We start from the raw sequence: 22971 nt of genomic DNA on the forward strand, positions 1-22971 counted from the left end.
AGGGCAAGTTGAAGAAGTCAAACTCAGATCTAAACTTCAAAGTTTCCTGTAATGTTAAAGAATCCCACTGAGGGACACAGCTGAGAAACCATCCCCAGGGCAGCTGGGACAGAAAACTTGAAGCAGAACAAAGGGTAATGAAGTGAAAGGTGGCTCTGATGCTGAGTAAACCTGAATGTGTTTCATTAACCAAAGGGCCAAGCCCTGACCCCCAGCCCTGGGAAGGCAGATCCTGTCCCTCACACGTTGCCCAGGGCCCTTCCTGGCCAGTGTGATGTGGGGCTGTGCAAGGCCAAGGGCAGGACTATGGTCCCACACCTCCCAGGTTCCTGGCTGGGGACAAGGAGGGTTTTGGAGCTCATTGACAACGTCTTCCTGACATGGGTGACTCAGGAGTCAGTGAGGTGAGGTGCCCAGCCACTCTCACTCCCAGTTCCAAGACTTAGCCATGTACATCCAGTTGGATGTTACAAATTACTTGACCGTGGAGAAGAAATGGAAAACATCTTCTGTCAGCAACCTTAGGATGTCTCCAGTCAATGAGCAGGTTCCTATGGAGAACTGTAATGACCCTGACACTCACTGGCCAGGAGGTGATCTTGGGCCGACTTCTTAACATGTCTGCCTGGTGGGCCAATAGGGGTGATGTTCACCTGGATCTATTCCTGATCAAGAAGGAAGAGCTGGTGAGGGATGTGAACGTCAGTGTCCACCTTGGCTGTTGTGACCAGGAAACAGTGGGGTCCCAGTCACCAGAGGGGAGGGAGGAAGGCCAGCAGCAGAGCACAGGCTGGTGGGCTCCAGAGAAGGCTTTGACGTACTGGGGGATGGCAGATGAGGTGGTTACGTGGAAGCAGGCCTGAAAGGTGAAGAAGCTCAGGAAACCAGAGCAGCCTTACAGGACAGGCTGCTCCAAGCACAAGAATGATTTCTTTGAGAACCCATGAAAAGAAGCATTTATCTTGTGAGGCTGCTCATCTGAACTGATGGAGCTCCAGGACAAAAAGGCAGCACACAGGAGGTGGAAGCAGGGGAAGCTGCAGAGGAGGAATTCAGAAACCTTGTCCATCGATGTAAAGATGATGCCAAAGCTGATCTGAACTTCATAGCTGCAGGGGAGAATGAAGGCAGCAAGACGAGCTTACACAGTTTCCTTAAAATAAGAGACATGGGCCTCCTGCTGAACTTTGTAAGAGTACAATCAGACAGGACTGAGGTTCTTCACGGCTTCTTTGCCCCCATCTTCACCAGCAAGGTCTCCTGGGAGTTCATTCCTAAACTCAGGAGTCTGGAGAAAACCCAGCAATGGATGGGGCTCAAGTCAGGGTGACCTGAGGCAACTCAGATGCTCAGACACCATTACAGAAAATGAAAACTGAGCATGGAAGGAAATAGAAGAAATTTAGCTTTATTGCTATTTATTATGGAAATGCTCTCTGTTTTACTATTTCTGAAATCTCCCTAATCATCAACAACAGACTTGAAGCCTTTAGGAAAAAGATGCACAGAGCCTTGCCTTGTAAGAGCATTTCAGATGTTAATGAGCCCTCTGCTGCCATGATCCTGAACTGCAGATGCTGAAACAATGAACAAACCTCTCATGAAGTGAAAGGCAGAAGCGAACCCCAAGTTTCTGAGGGTGTGTGGGACACCATGAAGGGCCATCACTGACACAGCTGTGAAGGAAACAACCAGTGCAGGTCCCTGTCCCTGGAGGCTGGTGAAGGAAAGACTTGGAGACACTGGTTACAGGTGGTGAGGGCCGTGTGGAGGTGGCTCTGATGCCATGTGAGCCCTTGATGCTGGTTCATCACCAGAATGGCTGAGCCCTGACCCCTGGGACCTGGTAGATTTTTCTCCAATGTTTTCCAAGGCTTTTCCTGTGGTCAGTGTGAGTGTTTTGTGTTTTGGGGTGGGTTTTCTGTGCTGTTGTTTTAAGTGCAAGGCTCTGGTTTTCTGTGGAGCTGCAAATGCCTGTGAGTTCTTCACAACTCACCCAACTTCTTTCATACACCTGGCAATGGTCACCAATCACCTCAATGTCCCAGTCCCAAACTTGCTTGAATCCTCTATTTGGATCCATACCCATCACTCCAGGAGGTTCATGGATCCACCAGGCTCATGGATGATTCCTGAGGCCCATCCAGTGTGGGCAGTGTGAGAGAGGAGCAGAGCAGGGTCAGCTCATGGGCCATGACTGAGCACAAACACCCCAGCAGCAGCCATTCCCCACCTCCCAGGCACAGCCATGCCCACAGGATGGAAATGTCACTGCCATACATGATCAGCCCAAGAGAGGCCTTTCTTCCTTCCATATTCCCAGGAAAATCTTCCTCCTGTTCCTCCTCCACCTGCAGACATCAACTGCTTTCCATTTCTGGGCTCAGACATGGCTGGAAGGGTTCACTGAAGCCATCAGCCATCTCACTGCTTCTCCCTGACAGGCCCTGACCCTCTCCCACACCTACACATGGCCAAGCACGGCTGCTCAGGGCCTCCCACTCTTCAGAAGACGCCTTAAGCTTCTTGGTTCTTCCTGGTGCTTATTATAAACTTCCTCTCTCTCTCCAGAGTTCATGGTGAGCTTTCTTGTCCATAACAGCCCCTTCATGACCATGCTGTACTAAATGGTTGTCTTTGTATGATCATTTGTGGAGAAAGGGCAGTCACAGGACAGCACCCAATGTGTCAAAACTGATGCCGAGGGAAATGCCGTCAAGACCTGATGAGTTCCCCCTGTGTCTGTGTCTCTCCTGGAAGGAATCTGTCCCGAGAAGGGGACCCAGCTCCTGCCACTCTCTGCAGAGGCACATGAGCAGTGTCCGTGCACCTGGGGACACAAAGGTGACGTTTGCCAGACCACCCTTCATCTGAACCACTTAGATGTCTGCTTGTGGGTGGGGTATCATGCCTTATAGTGCAAATATCTATTTAATTGTCATTGCCAGAGGGGCTACCACGGATACAGAGTACTATTTTACAGATATTTAAATATTAGCCTGTTAAACTTTTATTTTTCTTTAAAAACTGACATTCCTAGACGTATTACACAAACACTTGAAGGATGCTTTTTAACATGATTGTCCACAGAAGCCCACCAGCTGTGCAGCTCAAGGAATGGGATTTCAAGGGCAGGATGGTTTGGGCTCTGTCCTGGGATCTGGAAACTGAAACGCGCTCCCATCTCCCACCCCCTGCCCTCCTCAGTGGGGCTGTGAGACATTCTGCCAGCAGGAAACACAGGTCAACCAGGAGTGGTGGTGGAGCTGCTCTCTATGTGAGAGAGCAACTGCAATGTACTAAATTCTGCCCAGGAGCGGATGAGGAACGAGTTGAGAGTGTATGGGTCAGGATCAAGGGACAGGCTGGCAGGGGTGATACTGTTGTAGGTGTCTATTACAGGCCACCAGATCAGGCTGAGGAAGTTGATGAGGCCTTCTATGCGCAGCTGAGAGTGGCCTCACAGTCACAGGCCCTGGTTGTTGTGGGTGATTTTAACTCCCCTGATGTTTGCTGGAAGGACCATTCAGCCAGCCAGCACAGCCCAGGAGGTTCCTCCAGCGCATTGATGATAACTTCCTCATGCAGATGGTGGAGGAGCCGACCAGGAGAGGTGCACTGCTGGATCTCATCCTCACTAACAAAGAGGGTCTGGTCGAAGCAGTAAAGGTTGAGGGCTGCCTGGGTTGCAGTGACCACGAGATGGTGGAGTTCAGCATCTCGTGTGGCAGGAACAGAATAGCAAGTAGAATTGCAACCCTGGACTTTGGCAGGGCTAATTTCGGCCTTTTCAAGCAATTGCTGGGGGCAATCCCATGGGCAAGACTGCTTGAAGGAAAAGGGGCCCAAGAGAGCTGGATTGCATTCAGAGATTGCTTCTTCCATGCTCAGGATCAGAGCATCCCCACACGTAGGAAGTCGAGGAAGGGAGCCAGGAGGCCTGCGTGGTTGAATAGGGATCTGTTGGGTATGCTCAAGCAGAAGAGGCGAGTTTACAGGTCATGGAAGCAGGGACTGGCCACTTGGGAGGAATATAAGGCTGCTGTTAGAGGATGCAGGAGGGCAGCTAGGGTAGCCAAGGCCTCCTTAGAATTACAGCTGGCGAGAGGGGTCAAGGACAGCAAGAAGAACTTTTTCAAATACATAGCAGATAAAACTAATACCAGAGGCAATGTAGGCCCACTGATGAATGAGGTGGGTGCCCTGGTGGCAGAAGACACAGAGAAGGCAGAATTGCTGAATGCCGCCTTTGTCTCTGTCTACTCCGCTGGAGGCTGTCCTGGGGAGCCCTGTACCCCTGAGACCCCGGATGAAGCCAGGTCAATGGAGGAGTTTGCTTTAGTCGATGAGGACTGGGTTAGGGAACAATAAAGTAGTCTGGACGTCCATAAATCCATGGGTCCAGATGGGATGCATCCGCGGGTGCTGAGGGAGCTGGCTGAGGTCATTGCTGGACCGCTCTCCATCATTTTTACCAAGTCTTGGGAAACGGGAGAGGTGCCCGAGGATTGGAGGAAAGCAAATGTCACTGCAGTCTTCAAAAAGGGCAAGAAGGAGGACCCGGGTAATTATAGACCGGTCAGCCTCACCTCTGTCCCTGGGAAAGTAATGGAACAGCTTATCCTTGGTGCCATCTCAAGGCACATCAGGGATAAGAGGGTCATTAGGGGCAGTCAGCATGGCTTTACCAAGGGTAAGTCATGCTTGACCAACCTCATAGCCTTTAATGAGAATGTACCAAGGTGGATGGATGATGGCAGAGCGGTGGATGTGGTCTACCTTGACTTCAGTAAAGCCTTTGACACAGTCCCTCACAGCATCCTCACAGCTAAATTGAGGAGGTGTGGTCTGGACAATAGAGTAGTGAGGTGGGTTGCAAACTGGCTTAAAGAGAGAAGCCAGAGAGTGGTGGTCAATGGTGCGGAGTCCAGTTGGAGGCCAGTATCTAGTGGAGTGCCTCAGGGGTCAGTACTGGGGCCAATATTATTCAATATATTCATTAATGATTTAGTCGAGGGAATTGAGTGTACTATCGGCAAGTTTGCTGATGACACTAAGCTGGGAGGAGTGGCTGACACTGGAAGCTGTGCTGCCATCCAGCGGGACCTGGACAGGCTGGAGAGTTGGGCGGGGGATAACCTGATGGAATTTAACAAGGGAAAGTGTAGAGTCCTGCATCTGGGCAGGAACAATCCCAAGTTCCAGTATAGGTTGGGGCATGACCTATTAGAGAGCAGTGTAGGGGAAAGGGACCTGGGGGTCCTGGTGGACAACAGGATGACCATGAGCCAGCACTGTGCCCTTGTGGCCAGGAAGGCCAATGGCATCCTTGGGTGTATTACAAGGGGGGTGGTCAGTAGATCGAGAGAGGTCCTCCTTCCCCTCTACTCCGCCCTGGTGAGACCCCATCTGGAATATTGTGTCCAGTTCTGGGCCCCTCAGTTCAAGAAGGACAGGGAACTGCTGGAGAGGGTCCAGCGTAGGGCAACAAAGATGATGAAGGGAGTGGAGCATCTCCCTTATGAAGAAAGGCTGAGGGAGCTGGGGCTCTTTAGTTTGGAGAAGAGGAGACTGAGGGGTGACCTTATTAATGTTTGTAAATATATAAAGGGTGAGTGCCAGGAGGATGGAGTCAGGCTCTTCTCAGTGGCAAACAATGATAGGACAAGGGGCAATGGGATCAAGCTGGAACACAAGAGGTTCCACTTAAATTTGAGAAAGAACTTCTTCTCAGTGAGGGTAACAGAGCACTGGAACAGGCTGCCCAGGGAGGTTGTGGAGTCTCCTTCCCTGGAGACATTCAAAGCCCGCGTGGACACATTCCTGTGCGACCTCACCTAGGCGTTCCTGCTCCAGCAGGGGGATTGGACTAGATGATCTTTTGAGGTCCCTTCCAATCCCAAACATACTGTGATACTGTGATACTGTGACCCCGCTGACTCCCATTGACCCCCATTGACCCATTGATCCCCATTGATCCCATTGACGCATTGACCCCTTTGACTCCCATTGACTCCCATTGACTCCCATTGACCCCATTGACCCCCATTGATCCCATTGACCCATTGACTCCCATTGACCCCCATTGACCCCGTTGACTCATTGATCCCCATTGCCCCCCATTGCCCCCCATTGATCCCCATTGATCCCCATTGACCCCATTGACCCCCATTGACACCCATTGACCCCATTGACCCCCATTGATCCCATTGATCCCATTGACCCATTGACCCCATTGACTCCCATTGACCCATTGACCCCATTGACCCATTGATCCCCATTGACCCCATTGACCCCCATTGACCCCATTGACTCCCATTGATCCCCATTGATCCCCATTGACCCCATTGACTCCCATTGCCCCATTGACCCCATTGACCCCATTGCCCCATTGACCCCCATTGACCCATTGATCCCCATTGACCCCATTGACCCCCATTGATCCCATTGACCCATTGACCCCATTGACTCCCATTGACCCATTGACCCCATTGACCCATTGATCCCCATTGACCCCATTGACCCCCATTGACCCCATTGACTCCCATTGACCCATTGATCCCCATTGACCCATTGACCCCATTGACCCCATTGCCCCATTGACCCCCATTGATCCCATTGACCCCATTGACCCCGCTGACTCCCATTGACCCCCATTGACCCCATTGATCCCCATTGACCCCATTGACCCCCATTGATCCCATTGACCCATTGACCCCATTGACTCCCATTGACCCCATTGACCCCCATTGACCCCATTGACCCATTGACCCCATTGACCCCATTGACCCATTGACTCCCATTGACCCCCATTGACCCCGTTGACTCATTGATCCCCATTGCCCCCCATTGCCCCCCATTGATCCTCATTGATCCCCATTGCCCCCCATTGATCCCCATTGCCCCCATTGCCCCCCATTGATCCCCATTGCCCCCATTGACTCCCATTGCCCCCCATTGCCCCCATTGTCCCATTTCAGGTAAAAGAGGATATAAACAAGAGAGAAAAAACAAAACACAACACATTTGGGTACTCCTGGGTCCTTTGGGGCACTCCTGGGTCCTTTGGGGCACTCCTGGGTCCCTCCTGAACTCCTGGGTCCTTTGGGGTACTCCTGGGTCCCTTGGGGTACTCCTGGGTCCCTCCTGAACTCCCCATAGACCCCCATAATTTCCCCCTTAGGGACCCAGGAGTGCCGCATAGTGACCCATAAGTGACTCATGGAGCCCCCTAAGTGCGTTCGGGTCCCCTCGGGTCCCTTCGGGTGAGTTCGGGCCCCACTCGGGTCCCTTCGGGTCCCTTCGGGTGTGTTCGGGTCCCCTCGGGTCCCTTCGGGTGCGTTCGGGTCCCACTCGGGTCCCTTCGGGTGCGTTCGGGTCCCTTCGGGTGCGTTCGGGTCCCTTCGGGTGCCTTCGGGTCCCCTCGGGTGCGTTCGGGCCCCACTCGGGTCCCTTCGGGTGCGTTCGGGTCCCTTCGGGTGCGTTCGGGTCCCCTCGGGTCCCTTCGGCTCCCTTCGTGTATCTTCGGCTCCTCTCGGAGCCGCCTCTGCGCACGCCACGCACAGTGGGCGTGGCCACGCACCCCCCCCCCTTCCCATTGGCCGCCGCCTGAGGAAGGGGGCGTGGCCTCGCTCGCAGCCGCCGCCGCGGCGGGAAAAGATCGTGAGGCGGAAAAAGGGGGAAAAAGTGGGGGGGGGGGAGGAAGAGGAGGGGCCGGGGGGGGAGCGGAACACGGGTTTTGGGGTAAAAAGGGGGGGATTTGGGAGTTTGGCGCCTTTTGGGGCACTTTCGGGTGGGTTCGGGTCCCTTCGGGGAGACTTCGGGCCCCTTCGGGTGGGTGCGGGTCCACTCGGGTGGGTTCGGGCTCCTTCGGGTGGGTTCCGGCCCCTTCGGGTGGGTTCGGGTCCACTCGGGTGGGTTCGGGTCCCTTCGGGTGCGTTCGGCTCCACTCGGACCCCTTCGGGAAGACTTCGGGTCCCTTCGGGTGCGTTCGGCCCCGGCCGGGACTCGGGCGCCGTTCGGCTCCGCTCGGGCGCCGCTCGGCTCCGCTCGGGCGCCGCTCGGCTCCGCTCGGGCCCATTCGGCTCCGCTCGGCTCTTTCCGTCTCCGCTCGTTTTCCCGCGGTTTCCCTCAGAGCGCGAAACGAAGCGCGGGGACCCCCGGGGCCGCTTTTTTCGCGCTTTTCCCGAGGTGACAACAGCGGGGGCTTTGGGGACACAGCTCGGGGAGCCTCAGCGGGAGGGTTTTGGGTTGAAAAAGCGCTATTTTGGGTCAATTTTGAGGTGGTTTGTGGCCCTCCCGGCGGGGCAAGATGGCGGCTGCGGACATCGAGGGGCTGCTGGGTGAGTAATGAGGGGGAATTAGGGGTGATTAGCGCGAATTAGGGGGTAATTAGGGGGCAGCGGGGATATGGGGGGGTGGGGGGGGTGTTAATTAGCGCTGCTGAGGGTGTTAATTGTTAATGAATGCAGAGGAGGAGCCGTTCCCCAGGGCCATTGTCCCCAGGGCCCATTGTGACATCCTCTGCACCCCCTTGTCCCCAGGGCCCATTCTGACATTCAGGGGACCCCTCTTTGTCCCCAGGGCCCATTGTGACATCCTGGGGATCCCTCATTGTCCCCAGGGCCCATTGTGACGTCCCAGGACCCCCCATTGTCCCCAGGACCTATTGTGACATTCAGGGGGCCCCTTTGTCACTGGGGCCCATTGTGACACCATGGAGACCCCCGCTTGTCCTCAGGGTCCATTGTGACATCCTGGGCACCCCCCATTTTCCCCAGGACCCATTGTGACATCCTGGCCACCCCCTTGCTCCCAGGGCCCGTTGTGGCACCATGGGGACACCCCCTTTGTCCCCAGGGCCCATTGTGACATCCCAGGACCCCCCTTTGTCCCCAGGGCCATTGTAGCACCATGGCAACCCCTTTTGTCCCCAGGGCCCATTGTGGCATTCTTGGACCCCACTTTGTCCCCAGGGCCTATTGTGACACCATGGGGACCCCTCCTTGTCACTGGGGACCCATTGTGACACCATGGGGACCTCCCCTTGTCCTCAGGACTCATTCTCACATCCTGGACACCCCCCATTGTCCCCAGGGCCCATTGTGACATCCACTGCACCCCCTTGTCCCCAGGGCCCATTGTGACATTCAGGGGACCCCTCTTTGTCCCCAGGGCCCATTGTGACATGCTGGGGACGCTCTTTGTCTCCAGGGCCCATTGTGATGTCCCAGGACCCCCCACTGTCCCCAGGGCCCATTGTAACATTCAGGGGACCCCCCTTTGTCCCCAGGGCCCATTCTGATACCGTGGGGACCCCCTTTGTCCCCAGGGCCCATTGTGACATGCTGGGGACGCTCTTTGTCCACAGGGCCCATTGTGACATCCTGGGGACCCTCCTTGTCCCCAGAGCCCATTGTGACATCCAGGGGACCCCCTTTGTCCCGAGGGCCCATTGTGGCACCATGAGGACCCTCTTTGTCACTGGGCCCCATTGTGACATCCCAGGACCCCCCTTTGTCCCCAGGGCCCATTGTGACATCCTGGGGACCCTCCTTGTCCCCAGAGCCCATTGTGACATCCCAGGACCCCACTTTGTCCCCAGGGCTTATTCTGACACCATGGGGATCTCCCTTGTCCCCAGGGCCCATTGTGACATCCCATGACCCCCCTTTGTCCCCAGTGCTATTGTGAAATCCTGGGGACCCCTTTTGTCCCCAGGGCCCATTGTGACACCATGGGGAACCCCTTTGTCACTGGGGGCCATTGTGACATTCCAGGATTCCACTTTGTCCCCAGGGCTCGTTCTGACACCTTGGGGACTCCCATTGTCCCCAGGGCCCATTGTGACATCCTGGGCAACCCCATTGTCCCCAGGGCCCATTGTGACATCCTGGGCAACCCCATTGTCCCCAAGGCCCATTGTGACATTCCAGGACCCCCCATTGTCCCCAAGGCCCATTGTGACATCCACTGCACCCCCTTGTCCCCAGGGCCCATTGTGACATCCTGGGGATCCCTTCTTGTCCCCAGGGCCCATTGCGATATCTGGGGGACCCCTTTGTCCCCAGGGCCCATTGTGACACCATGGGGACCCCCCTTTTCCCCAGTGCCCATCGTGACATCCTGGGGACCCCCTTTGTCCCCAGGGCCCATTGTGACATCCCAGGACCCCCCATTGTCCCCAGGGCCCATTGTGACATCCCAGGACCCCCCTTTGTTTCCAGGGTCCATTGTGACATCCTGGGGTCCCCCCTTTGTCCCCAGGGCCCATTGAAATGTCCCAGGAAAACCCTTTGTCCCCAGGGTTCATTGTGACATCCTGCGGACCCCATTTGTCCCCAGGGCCCATTGTGGCACCATGGGGACCCCCTTTGTCACTGGGGCCCATTGTGACATCCCAGGACCCCACTTTGTCCCCAGGGCTTATTGTGACACCATGGGGATCTCCCTTGTCCCCAGGGCCCATTGTGACATCCCATGACCCCCCTTTGTCCCCAGTGCTATTGTGAAATCCTGGGGACCCCTTTTGTCCCCAGGGCCCATTGTGGCACCATGGGGAACCCCTTTGTCACTGGGGGCCATTGTGACATTCCAGGATTCCCCTTTGTCCCCAGGGCTCGTTCTGACACCTTGGGGACTCCCATTGTCCCCAGGGCCCATTGTGACATCCTGGGCAACCCCATTGTCCCCAGGGCCCATTGTGACATCTGGGGGACGCCCTTGTCCCCAGGACCCATCGTGGCACCGTGGGAACCTCCTTGTCACTTGGGCCCATTGTGACACCATGGGGACCCACCCTTTGTCCCCAGTGCCCATTGTGACATCCTGCGGACCCCCCGTTGTCCCCAGGGCCCATTGTGATATTCAGGGGACCCACCATTGTCCTCAGGGCCCATTGTGACGTCCCAGGACCCCCCATTGTCCCCAGGGCCCATTGTGACATTCAGGGGCCCCCGTTTGTCACTGGGGCCCATTGTGACATCCCAGGACCCCACATTGTCCCCAGGGCCCATTGTGACATCCTGGGGACCCCACTTGTCCCCAGGACCCATTGTGACACTATAGGGACCCCCCCTTGTGCCCAGTGCCCATTGTGACACCGTGGGTACCACCCTTGTCCCCAGGGCCCATTGTGACATTCAGTGGACCCCTCTTTGTCCCCAGGGCCCATTGTCACATCCTGGGGACCCCCGTTGTCACTGGGGCCCATTGTGACGTCGCAGGACCCCCCGTTGTCCCCAGGACCCATTGTGACATTCAGGGGGCCCCTTTGTCACTGGGACCCATTGTGACATCCCAGGACCCCACATTGTCCCCAGGACACATTGTGACATCCTGGGGACCCCACTTGTCCCCAGGACCCATTGTGACACTATGGGGACCCCCCCTTGTTCCCAGGGCCCATTGTGACACCGTGGGTACCACCCTTGTCCGCAGGGCTCATTGTGACATCCCAGGACCCACATTTGTCCCCAGGGCCCATTCTGATACCGTGGGGATCCCCTTTGTCCCCAGAGCCCATTGTGACATCCAGGGGACCCCCTTTGTCCCCAGGGCCCATTGTGACATCGCAGGACCCCCCTGGGCTCCAGGGCGCATTTTGACATCCTGGGGATGCCCCCTTGTCACCGGGACCCATTGTGACGTCCCAGGACCCCCCATTGTCTCCAGGGCCCATTGTGACATCCTGGGGATCCCTGCTTGGCCCCAGAGCCCATTGTGACGTCTTAGGACCCCCCCTTGTCCCCAGGGCCCATTGCGACATTCAGGGGACGCCTCTTTGTACCCAGGGCACATTGTGACATCCTGGGCCCCCCCCTTGTCCCCAGGGCCCATTGTGACATCCTGGGGATCCCTCCTTGTCCCCAGGGTCCATTGTGACGTCCCAGGACCCCCATTGTCCTCAGGACCCATTGTAACATTCAGGGAACCCCTTTGTCACTGGGGCCCATTGTGACATCCCAGGACCCCACATTGTCCCCAGGACCCATTGTGTCACTATGGGGAACCCCACTTGTTCCCAGGGCCCATTGTGACACTGTGGGTACCACCCTTGACCGCAGGGCTCATTGTGACATCGCAGGACCCCCCTTTGTCCCCAGAGCCCATTGTGAAAACCAGGGGACACCCTTTGTCCCCAGGGCCCATTGTGACATCGCAGGACCACCCTGGTCCCCAGGGCCCATTGTGACATCCTGGGCACCCCTTTTGTCCCCACGGCCCATTGTGGCACCATGGGGACCCCCTTTGTCACTGGGGCCCATTGTGACATCCCAGGACCCCACTTTGTCCCCAGGGCTGATTGTGACGTCCCAGGGCCCCTCTGTGTCCCCAGGGCCCATTGTGACACTTTAGGGACCCCTCTTTGTCCCCAGGGCCCGTTGTGACATCCTGGAGACCCCCGCTTGTCCCCAGGGCCCATTGTGACGTCCCAGGACCTCCCATTGTTCCCAGGGCCCATTGTGATGTCCTGGGGAGCCCCCTCTGTTCCCAGGGCTCATTGTGACTTTCAGGGGACCCCCCGTTGTCCCCAGGGCTGATTGTGACGTCCTAGGGCCCCTCTGTGTCCCCAAGGCCCATTGTGACATCCCATGACCCCCTTTGTCCCCAGTGCTATTGTGAAATCCTGGGGACCCCTTTTGTCCCCAGGGCCCATTGTGACACCATGGGGAACCCCGTTGTCACTGGGGGCCATTGTGACATTCCAGGATTCCACTTTGTCCCCAGGGCTCGTTCTGACACCTTGGGGACTCCCATTGTCCCCAGGGCCCATTGTGACATCCTGGGCAACCCCATTGTCCCCAGGGCCCATTGTGACATCCTGGGGACCCCCATTGTCCCCAAGGCCCATTGTGACATTCCAGGACCCCCCATTGTCCCAAGGGCCCATTGTGACATCCACTGCACCCCCTTGTCCCCAGGGCCCATTGTGACATCGTGGGGATCCCTCCTTGTCCCCAGGGCCCATTGTGACGTCTTAGGACCCCCCATTTTCCCCAGGCCCCATTGTGACAATCAGGGCACCCCCTTGTCCCCAGGGCCCATTGTGACATTCCGGGGACGCCTCTTTGTACCCAGGGCACACTGTGACATCCTGGGGACCCCCCCTTGTCACTGGGGCCCATTGTGACGTCCCAGGACCCCCCATTGTCCCCAGGGCCCATTGTGACATCCCAGGACCCCCCTTTGTTTCCAGGGTCCATTGTGACATCCTGGGGTCCCCCCTTTGTCCCCAGGGCCCATTGAAATGTCCCAGGAAAACCCTTTGTCCCCAGGGTTCATTGTGACATCCTGCGGACCCCATTTGTCCCCAGGGCCCATTGTGGCACCATGGGGACCCCCTTTGTCACTGGGGCCCATTGTGACATCCCAGGACCCCACTTTGTCCCCAGGGCTTATTGTGACACCATGGGGATCTCCCTTGTCCCCAGGGCCCATTGTGACATCCCATGACCCCCCTTTGTCCCCAGTGCTATTGTGAAATCCTGGGGACCCCTTTTGTCCCCAGGGCCCATTGTGGCACCATGGGGAACCCCTTTGTCACTGGGGGCCATTGTGACATTCCAGGATTCCACTTTGTCCCCAGGGCTCGTTCTGACACCTTGGGGACTCCCATTGTCCCCAGGGCCCATTGTGACATCCTGGGCAACCCCATTGTCCCCAGGGCCCATTGTGACATCTGGGGGACGCCCTTGTCCCCAGGACCCATCGTGGCACCGTGGGAACCTCCTTGTCACTTGGGCCCATTGTGACACCATGGGGACCCACCCTTTGTCCCCAGTGCCCATTGTGACATCCTGCGGACCCCCCGTTGTCCCCAGGGCCCATTGTGATATTCAGGGGACCCACCATTGTCCTCAGGGCCCATTGTGACGTCCCAGGACCCCCCATTGTCCCCAGGGCCCATTGTGACATTCAGGGGCCCCCGTTTGTCACTGGGGCCCATTGTGACATCCCAGGACCCCACATTGTCCCCAGGGCCCATTGTGACATCCTGGGGACCCCACTTGTCCCCAGGACCCATTGTGACACTATAGGGACCCCCCCTTGTGCCCAGTGCCCATTGTGACACCGTGGGTACCACCCTTGTCCCCAGGGCCCATTGTGACATTCAGTGGACCCCTCTTTGTCCCCAGGGCCCATTGTCACATCCTGGGGACCCCCGTTGTCACTGGGGCCCATTGTGACGTCGCAGGACCCCCCGTTGTCCCCAGGACCCATTGTGACATTCAGGGGGCCCCTTTGTCACTGGGACCCATTGTGACATCCCAGGACCCCACATTGTCCCCAGGACACATTGTGACATCCTGGGGACCCCACTTGTCCCCAGGACCCATTGTGACACTATGGGGACCCCCCCTTGTTCCCAGGGCCCATTGTGACACCGTGGGTACCACCCTTGTCCGCAGGGCTCATTGTGACATCCCAGGACCCACATTTGTCCCCAGGGCCCATTCTGATACCGTGGGGATCCCCTTTGTCCCCAGAGCCCATTGTGACATCCAGGGGACCCCCTTTGTCCCCAGGGCCCATTGTGACATCGCAGGACCCCCCTGGGCTCCAGGGCGCATTTTGACATCCTGGGGATGCCCCCTTGTCACCGGGACCCATTGTGACGTCCCAGGACCCCCCATTGTCTCCAGGGCCCATTGTGACATCCTGGGGATCCCTGCTTGGCCCCAGAGCCCATTGTGACGTCTTAGGACCCCCCCTTGTCCCCAGGGCCCATTGCGACATTCAGGGGACGCCTCTTTGTACCCAGGGCACATTGTGACATCCTGGGCCCCCCCCTTGTCCCCAGGGCCCATTGTGACATCCTGGGGATCCCTCCTTGTCCCCAGGGTCCATTGTGACGTCCCAGGACCCCCATTGTCCTCAGGACCCATTGTAACATTCAGGGAACCCCTTTGTCACTGGGGCCCATTGTGACATCCCAGGACCCCACATTGTCCCCAGGACCCATTGTGTCACTATGGGGAACCCCACTTGTTCCCAGGGCCCATTGTGACACTGTGGGTACCACCCTTGACCGCAGGGCTCATTGTGACATCGCAGGACCCCCCTTTGTCCCCAGAGCCCATTGTGAAAACCAGGGGACACCCTTTGTCCCCAGGGCCCATTGTGACATCGCAGGACCACCCTGGTCCCCAGGGCCCATTGTGACATCCTGGGCACCCCTTTTGTCCCCACGGCCCATTGTGGCACCATGGGGACCCCCTTTGTCACTGGGGCCCATTGTGACATCCCAGGACCCCACTTTGTCCCCAGGGCTGATTGTGACGTCCCAGGGCCCCTCTGTGTCCCCAGGGCCCATTGTGACACTTTAGGGACCCCTCTTTGTCCCCAGGGCCCGTTGTGACATCCTGGAGACCCCCGCTTGTCCCCAGGGCCCATTGTGACGTCCCAGGACCTCCCATTGTTCCCAGGGCCCATTGTGATGTCCTGGGGAGCCCCCTCTGTTCCCAGGGCTCATTGTGACTTTCAGGGGACCCCCCGTTGTCCCCAGGGCTGATTGTGACGTCCTAGGGCCCCTCTGTGTCCCCAAGGCCCATTGTGACATCCCATGACCCCCTTTGTCCCCAGTGCTATTGTGAAATCCTGGGGACCCCTTTTGTCCCCAGGGCCCATTGTGACACCATGGGGAACCCCGTTGTCACTGGGGGCCATTGTGACATTCCAGGATTCCACTTTGTCCCCAGGGCTCGTTCTGACACCTTGGGGACTCCCATTGTCCCCAGGGCCCATTGTGACATCCTGGGCAACCCCATTGTCCCCAGGGCCCATTGTGACATCCTGGGGACCCCCATTGTCCCCAAGGCCCATTGTGACATTCCAGGACCCCCCATTGTCCCCAGGGCCCATTGTGACATCCACTGCACCCCCTTGTCCCCAGGGCCCATTGTGACATCGTGGGGATCCCTCCTTGTCCCCAGGGCCCATTGTGACGTCTTAGGACCCCCCATTTTCCCCAGGCCCCATTGTGACAATCAGGGCACCCCCTTGTCCCCAGGGCCCATTGTGACATTCCGGGGACGCCTCTTTGTACCCAGGGCACACTGTGACATCCTGGGGACCCCCCCTTGTCACTGGGGCCCATTGTGACGTCCCAGGACCCCCCATTGTCCCCAGGGCCCATTGTGACATCCCAGGACCCCCCTTTGTTTCCAGGGTCCATTGTGACATCCTGGGGTCCCCCCTTTGTCCCCAGGGCCCATTGAAATGTCCCAGGAAAACCCTTTGTCCCCAGGGTTCATTGTGACATCCTGCGGACCCCATTTGTCCCCAGGGCCCATTGTGGCACCATGGGGACCCCCTTTGTCACTGGGGCCCATTGTGACATCCCAGGACCCCACTTTGTCCCCAGGGCTTATTGTGACACCATGGGGATCTCCCTTGTCCCCAGGGCCCATTGTGACATCCCATGACCCCCCTTTGTCCCCAGTGCTATTGTGAAATCCTGGGGACCCCTTTTGTCCCCAGGGCCCATTGTGGCACCATGGGGAACCCCTTTGTCACTGGGGGCCATTGTGACATTCCAGGATTCCACTTTGTCCCCAGGGCTCGTTCTGACACCTTGGGGACTCCCATTGTCCCCAGGGCCCATTGTGACATCCTGGGCAACCCCATTGTCCCCAGGGCCCATTGTGACATCTGGGGGACGCCCTTGTCCCCAGGACCCATCGTGGCACCGTGGGAACCTCCTTGTCACTTGGGCCCATTGTGACACCATGGGGACCCACCCTTTGTCCCCAGTGCCCATTGTGACATCCTGCGGACCCCCCGTTGTCCCCAGGGCCCATTGTGATATTCAGGGGACCCACCATTGTCCTCAGGGCCCATTGTGACGTCCCAGGACCCCCCATTGTCCCCAGGGCCCATTGTGACATTCAGGGGCCCCCGTTTGTCACTGGGGCCCATTGTGACATCCCAGGACCCCACATTGTCCCCAGGGCCCATTGTGACATCCTGGGGACCCCACTTGTCCCCAGGACCCATTGTGACACTATAGGGACCCCCCCTTGTGCCCAGTGCCCATTGTGACACCGTGGGTACCACCCTTGTCCCCAGGGCCCATTGTGACATTCAGTGGACCCCTCTTTGTCCCCAGGGCCCATTGTCACATCCTGGGGACCCCCGTTGTCACTGGGGCCCATTGTGACGTCGCAGGACCCCCCGTTGTCCCCAGGACCCATTGTGACATTCAGGGGGCCCCTTTGTCACTGGGACCCATTGTGACATCCCAGGACCCCACATTGTCCCCAGGACACATTGTGACATCCTGGGGACCCCACTTGTCCCCAGGACCCATTGTGACACTATGGGGACCCCCCCTTGTTCCCAGGGCCCATTGTGACACCGTGGGTACCACCCTTGTCCGCAGGGCTCATTGTGACATCCCAGGACCCACATTTGTCCCCAGGGCCCATTCTGATACCGTGGGGATCCCCTTTGTCCCCAGAGCCCATTGTGACATCCAGGGGACCCCCTTTGTCCCCAGGGCCCATTGTGACATCGCAGGACCCCCCTGGGCTCCAGGGCGCATTTTGACATCCTGGGGATGCCCCCTTGTCACCGGGACCCATTGTGACGTCCCAGGACCCCCCATTGTCTCCAGGGCCCATTGTGACATCCTGGGGATCCCTGCTTGGCCCCAGAGCCCATTGTGACGTCTTAGGACCCCCCCTTGTCCCCAGGGCCCATTGCGACATTCAGGGGACGCCTCTTTGTACCCAGGGCACATTGTGACATCCTGGGCCCCCCCCTTGTCCCCAGGGCCCATTGTGACATCCTGGGGATCCCTCCTTGTCCCCAGGGTCCATTGTGACGTCCCAGGACCCCCATTGTCCTCAGGACCCATTGTAACATTCAGGGAACCCCTTTGTCACTGGGGCCCATTGTGACATCCCAGGACCCCACATTGTCCCCAGGACCCATTGTGTCACTATGGGGAACCCCACTTGTTCCCAGGGCCCATTGTGACACTGTGGGTACCACCCTTGACCGCAGGGCTCATTGTGACATCGCAGGACCCCCCTTTGTCCCCAGAGCCCATTGTGAAAACCAGGGGACACCCTTTGTCCCCAGGGCCCATTGTGACATCGCAGGACCACCCTGGTCCCCAGGGCCCATTGTGACATCCTGGGCACCCCTTTTGTCCCCACGGCCCATTGTGGCACCATGGGGACCCCCTTTGTCACTGGGGCCCATTGTGACATCCCAGGACCCCACTTTGTCCCCAGGGCTGATTGTGACGTCCCAGGGCCCCTCTGTGTCCCCAGGGCCCATTGTGACACTTTAGGGACCCCTCTTTGTCCCCAGGGCCCGTTGTGACATCCTGGAGACCCCCGCTTGTCCCCAGGGCCCATTGTGACGTCCCAGGACCTCCCATTGTTCCCAGGGCCCATTGTGATGTCCTGGGGAGCCCCCTCTGTTCCCAGGGCTCATTGTGACTTTCAGGGGACCCCCCGTTGTCCCCAGGGCTGATTGTGACGTCCTAGGGCCCCTCTGTGTCCCCAAGGCCCATTGTGACATCCCATGACCCCCTTTGTCCCCAGTGCTATTGTGAAATCCTGGGGACCCCTTTTGTCCCCAGGGCCCATTGTGACACCATGGGGAACCCCGTTGTCACTGGGGGCCATTGTGACATTCCAGGATTCCACTTTGTCCCCAGGGCTCGTTCTGACACCTTGGGGACTCCCATTGTCCCCAGGGCCCATTGTGACATCCTGGGCAACCCCATTGTCCCCAGGGCCCATTGTGACATCCTGGGGACCCCCATTGTCCCCAAGGCCCATTGTGACATTCCAGGACCCCCCATTGTCCCCAGGGCCCATTGTGACATCCACTGCACCCCCTTGTCCCCAGGGCCCATTGTGACATCGTGGGGATCCCTCCTTGTCCCCAGGGCCCATTGTGACGTCTTAGGACCCCCCATTTTCCCCAGGCCCCATTGTGACAATCAGGGCACCCCCTTGTCCCCAGGGCCCATTGTGACATTCCGGGGACGCCTCTTTGTACCCAGGGCACACTGTGACATCCTGGGGACCCCCCCTTGTCACTGGGGCCCATTGTGACGTCCCAGGACCCCCCATTGTCCCCAGGGCCCATTGTGACATTCAGGGGGCCCCTTTGTCCCCAGGGCCCATTGTGACATCCCAGGACCCCCCATTGTCCCCAGGGCCCATTGTGACGTCCCAGGACCCCCCATTGTCCCCAGGGCCCATTGTGACATCCTCAGCACCCCCTTGTCCCCAGGGCCCATTGTGACATTCAGGGGACCCCTCTTTTTCCCCAGGGCCCATTGTGATATCCTGGGGACCCCCCCTTGTCCCCAGGGCCCATTGTGACGTCCCAGGACCCGCCATTGTCCCCAGGGCCCATTGTGACATTCTGGGGATCCCTCCTTGTCCCCAGGGCCAATTGGGACGTCCCAGGACCCCCATTGTCCCCAGAGCCCATTGTGACATTCTGGGGATCCCTCCTTGTCACCAGGGCCAATTGGGACGTCCCAGGACCCCCATTGTCCCCAGGGCCCATTGTGACATTCAGGGGCCCCCGTTTGTCACTGGGGCCCATTGTGACATCCCAGGACCCCACATTGTCCCCAGGGCCCTTGTGACATCCTGGGGACACCCCCTTATCTCCAGGGCCCATTGTGACATCCTGGGAATCCCTCCTTGTCCCCAGGGCCCATTGTGACGTCCCAGGACCTCCCATTGTTCCCAGGGCCCATTGTGATGTCCTGGGGAGCCCCCTCTGTTCCCAGGGCTCATTGTGACTTTCAGGGGACCCCCCGTTGTCCCCAGGGCTGATTGTGACGTCCTAGGGCCCCTCTGTGTCCCCAAGGCCCATTGTGACATCCCATGACCCCCTTTGTCCCCAGTGCTATTGTGAAATCCTGGGGACCCCTTTTGTCCCCAGGGCCCATTGTGACACCATGGGGAACCCCGTTGTCACTGGGGGCCATTGTGACATTCCAGGATTCCACTTTGTCCCCAGGGCTCGTTCTGACACCTTGGGGACTCCCATTGTCCCCAGGGCCCATTGTGACATCCTGGGCAACCCCATTGTCCCCAGGGCCCATTGTGACATCCTGGGGACCCCCATTGTCCCCAAGGCCCATTGTGACATTCCAGGACCCCCCATTGTCCCCAGGGCCCATTGTGACATCCACTGCACCCCCTTGTCCCCAGGGCCCATTGTGACATCGTGGGGATCCCTCCTTGTCCCCAGGGCCCATTGTGACGTCTTAGGACCCCCCATTTTCCCCAGGCCCCATTGTGACAATCAGGGCACCCCCTTGTCCCCAGGGCCCATTGTGACATTCCGGGGACGCCTCTTTGTACCCAGGGCACACTGTGACATCCTGGGGACCCCCCCTTGTCACTGGGGCCCATTGTGACGTCCCAGGACCCCCCATTGTCCCCAGGGCCCATTGTGACATTCAGGGGGCCCCTTTGTCCCCAGGGCCCATTGTGACATCCCAGGACCCCCCATTGTCCCCAGGGCCCATTGTGACGTCCCAGGACCCCCCATTGTCCCCAGGGCCCATTGTGACATCCTCAGCACCCCCTTGTCCCCAGGGCCCATTGTGACATTCAGGGGACCCCTCTTTTTCCCCAGGGCCCATTGTGATATCCTGGGGACCCCCCCTTGTCCCCAGGGCCCATTGTGACGTCCCAGGACCCGCCATTGTCCCCAGGGCCCATTGTGACATTCTGGGGATCCCTCCTTGTCCCCAGGGCCAATTGGGACGTCCCAGGACCCCCATTGTCCCCAGAGCCCATTGTGACATTCTGGGGATCCCTCCTTGTCACCAGGGCCAATTGGGACGTCCCAGGACCCCCATTGTCCCCAGGGCCCATTGTGACATTCAGGGGCCCCCGTTTGTCACTGGGGCCCATTGTGACATCCCAGGACCCCACATTGTCCCCAGGGCCCTTGTGACATCCTGGGGACACCCCCTTATCTCCAGGGCCCATTGTGACATCCTGGGAATCCCTCCTTGTCCCCAGGGCCCATTTTGACATTCAGGGGACCCCCCATTGTCCCCAGGGCCCATTGTGACATCCTCGGCACCCCCTTGTCCCCAGGGCCCATTGTGACATTCAGGGGACCCCACATTGTCCCCAGGGCCCATTGTGACATCCTGGGGACCCCACTTGTCCCCAGGACCCATTGTGACCCTATGGGGACCCCCCATTGTCCCCAGGGCCCATTGTGACATTCAGGGGACCCCCCTTTGTCCCCAGGGCCCATTCTGATACCGTGGGGACCCCCTTTGTCCCCAGGGCCCATTGTGACATGCTGGGGACGCTCTTTGTCCCCAGGGCCCATTGTGACATCCTGGGGACCCACCTTGTCCCCAGAGCCCATTGTGACATCCAGGGGACCCCCTTTGTCCCCAGGGCCCATTGTGGCACAATAGGGACCCCCTTTGTCACTAGGGCCCATTGTGACATCCCAGGACCCCCCCTAGTCCCCAGGGCCCATTGTGACATCCTGCGGACCCTCCTTGTCCCCAGAGCCCATTGTGACATTCTGGGGATCCCTCCTTGTCACCAGGGCCAATTGGGACGTCCCAGGACCCCCATTGTCCCCAGGGCCCATTGTGACATTCAGGGGCCCCCGTTTGTCACTGGGGCCCATTGTGACATCCCAGGACCCCACATTGTCCCCAGGGCCCTTGTGACATCCTGGGGACACCCCCTTATCTCCAGGGCCCATTGTGACATCCTGGGAATCCCTCCTTGTCCCCAGGGCCCATTTTGACATTCAGGGGACCCCCCATTGTCCCCAGGGCCCATTGTGACATCCTCGGCACCCCCTTGTCCCCAGGGCCCATTGTGACATTCAGGGGACCCCCCTTTGTCCCCAGGGCCCATTCTGATACCGTGGGGACCCCCTTTGTCCCCAGGGCCCATTGTGACATGCTGGGGACGCTCTTTGTCCCCAGGGCCCATTGTGACATGCTGGGGACGCTCTTTGTCCCCAGGGCCCATTGTGACATCCAGGGGACCCCCTTTGTCCCCAGGGCCCATTGTGGCACAATAGGGACCCCCTTTGTCACTAGGGCCCATTGTGACATCCCAGGACCCCCCCTAGTCCCCAGGGCCCATTGTGACATCCTGCGGACCCTCCTTGTCCCCAGAGCCCATTGTGACATCCAGGGGACCCCCTTTGTCCCCAGGGCCCATTGTGGCACCATAGGGACCCCCTTTGTCACTGGGGCCCATTGTGACATCCCAGGACCCCCCCTGGTCCCCAGGCCCCATTGTGACATCCTGGGGACCCCTTTGTCCCAAGACTTCATTGTGACATCCTGGGGACCCCCCTTGTCCTCAGGGTCCATTGTGACAGCCCAGGACCTTACATTTTCCCCAGGACCCATTGTGACATCCTGGGGCCACCCCCTTGCTCCCAGGGCCCGTTGTGGCACCGTGGGGACACCCCGTTTGTCCCCAGGGCCCACTGTGACATCCCAGGACCCCCCTTTGTCCCCAGGGCCATTGTAGCACCATGGGGTCCCCTTTGTCCCCAGGGCCCATTGTGACACCATGGGGACCCCCCCTTGTCCTCAGGACTCATTCTCACATCCTGGACACCCCCCATTGTCCCCAGGGCCCATTGTGACATCCACTGCACCCCCTTGTCCCCAGGGCCCATTGTGACATTCAGGGGACCCCTCTTTGTCCCCAGGGCCCATTGTGACATCCTGGGGACCCCCCCTTGTCCCCAGGGCCCATTGTGACGTCCCAGGACCCCCCATTGTGTCCAGGGCCCATTGTGACATCCAGGGGATCCCTGCTTGGCCCCAGGGCCCATTGTGACGTCTTAGGACCCCCCGTTGTCCCCAGGGCCCATTGTGACATCCTGGGGACCCCCCCTGGTCCCCAGGGCCCATTGTGACATCCTGGGGATCCCTCCTTGTCCCCAGGGCCCATTGTGACATCCCAGGACCCCCCACTG

The 22971-nt window shown here is 58.7% G+C and overlaps 1 long non-coding RNA gene across 1 annotated transcript in view; it reads left to right on the top strand.

The window, feature by feature from the left end:
- Positions 1-7946: 7946 nt before the first annotated feature.
- Positions 7947-22971, top strand: part of LOC139826711 (uncharacterized) — a 35040-nt gene continuing 20015 nt past the window's right edge. Inside the window, exon 1 of the long non-coding RNA XR_011736865.1 lies at positions 7947-8342. This is a non-coding gene — a long non-coding RNA (uncharacterized lncRNA). The remainder of the gene's footprint in view (positions 8343-22971) is intronic.

The sequence above is a fragment of the Patagioenas fasciata genome, unplaced genomic scaffold (assembly GCF_037038585.1).
Source record: "Patagioenas fasciata isolate bPatFas1 unplaced genomic scaffold, bPatFas1.hap1 Unplaced_1, whole genome shotgun sequence".
Taxonomy (NCBI): domain Eukaryota; kingdom Metazoa; phylum Chordata; class Aves; order Columbiformes; family Columbidae; genus Patagioenas; species Patagioenas fasciata.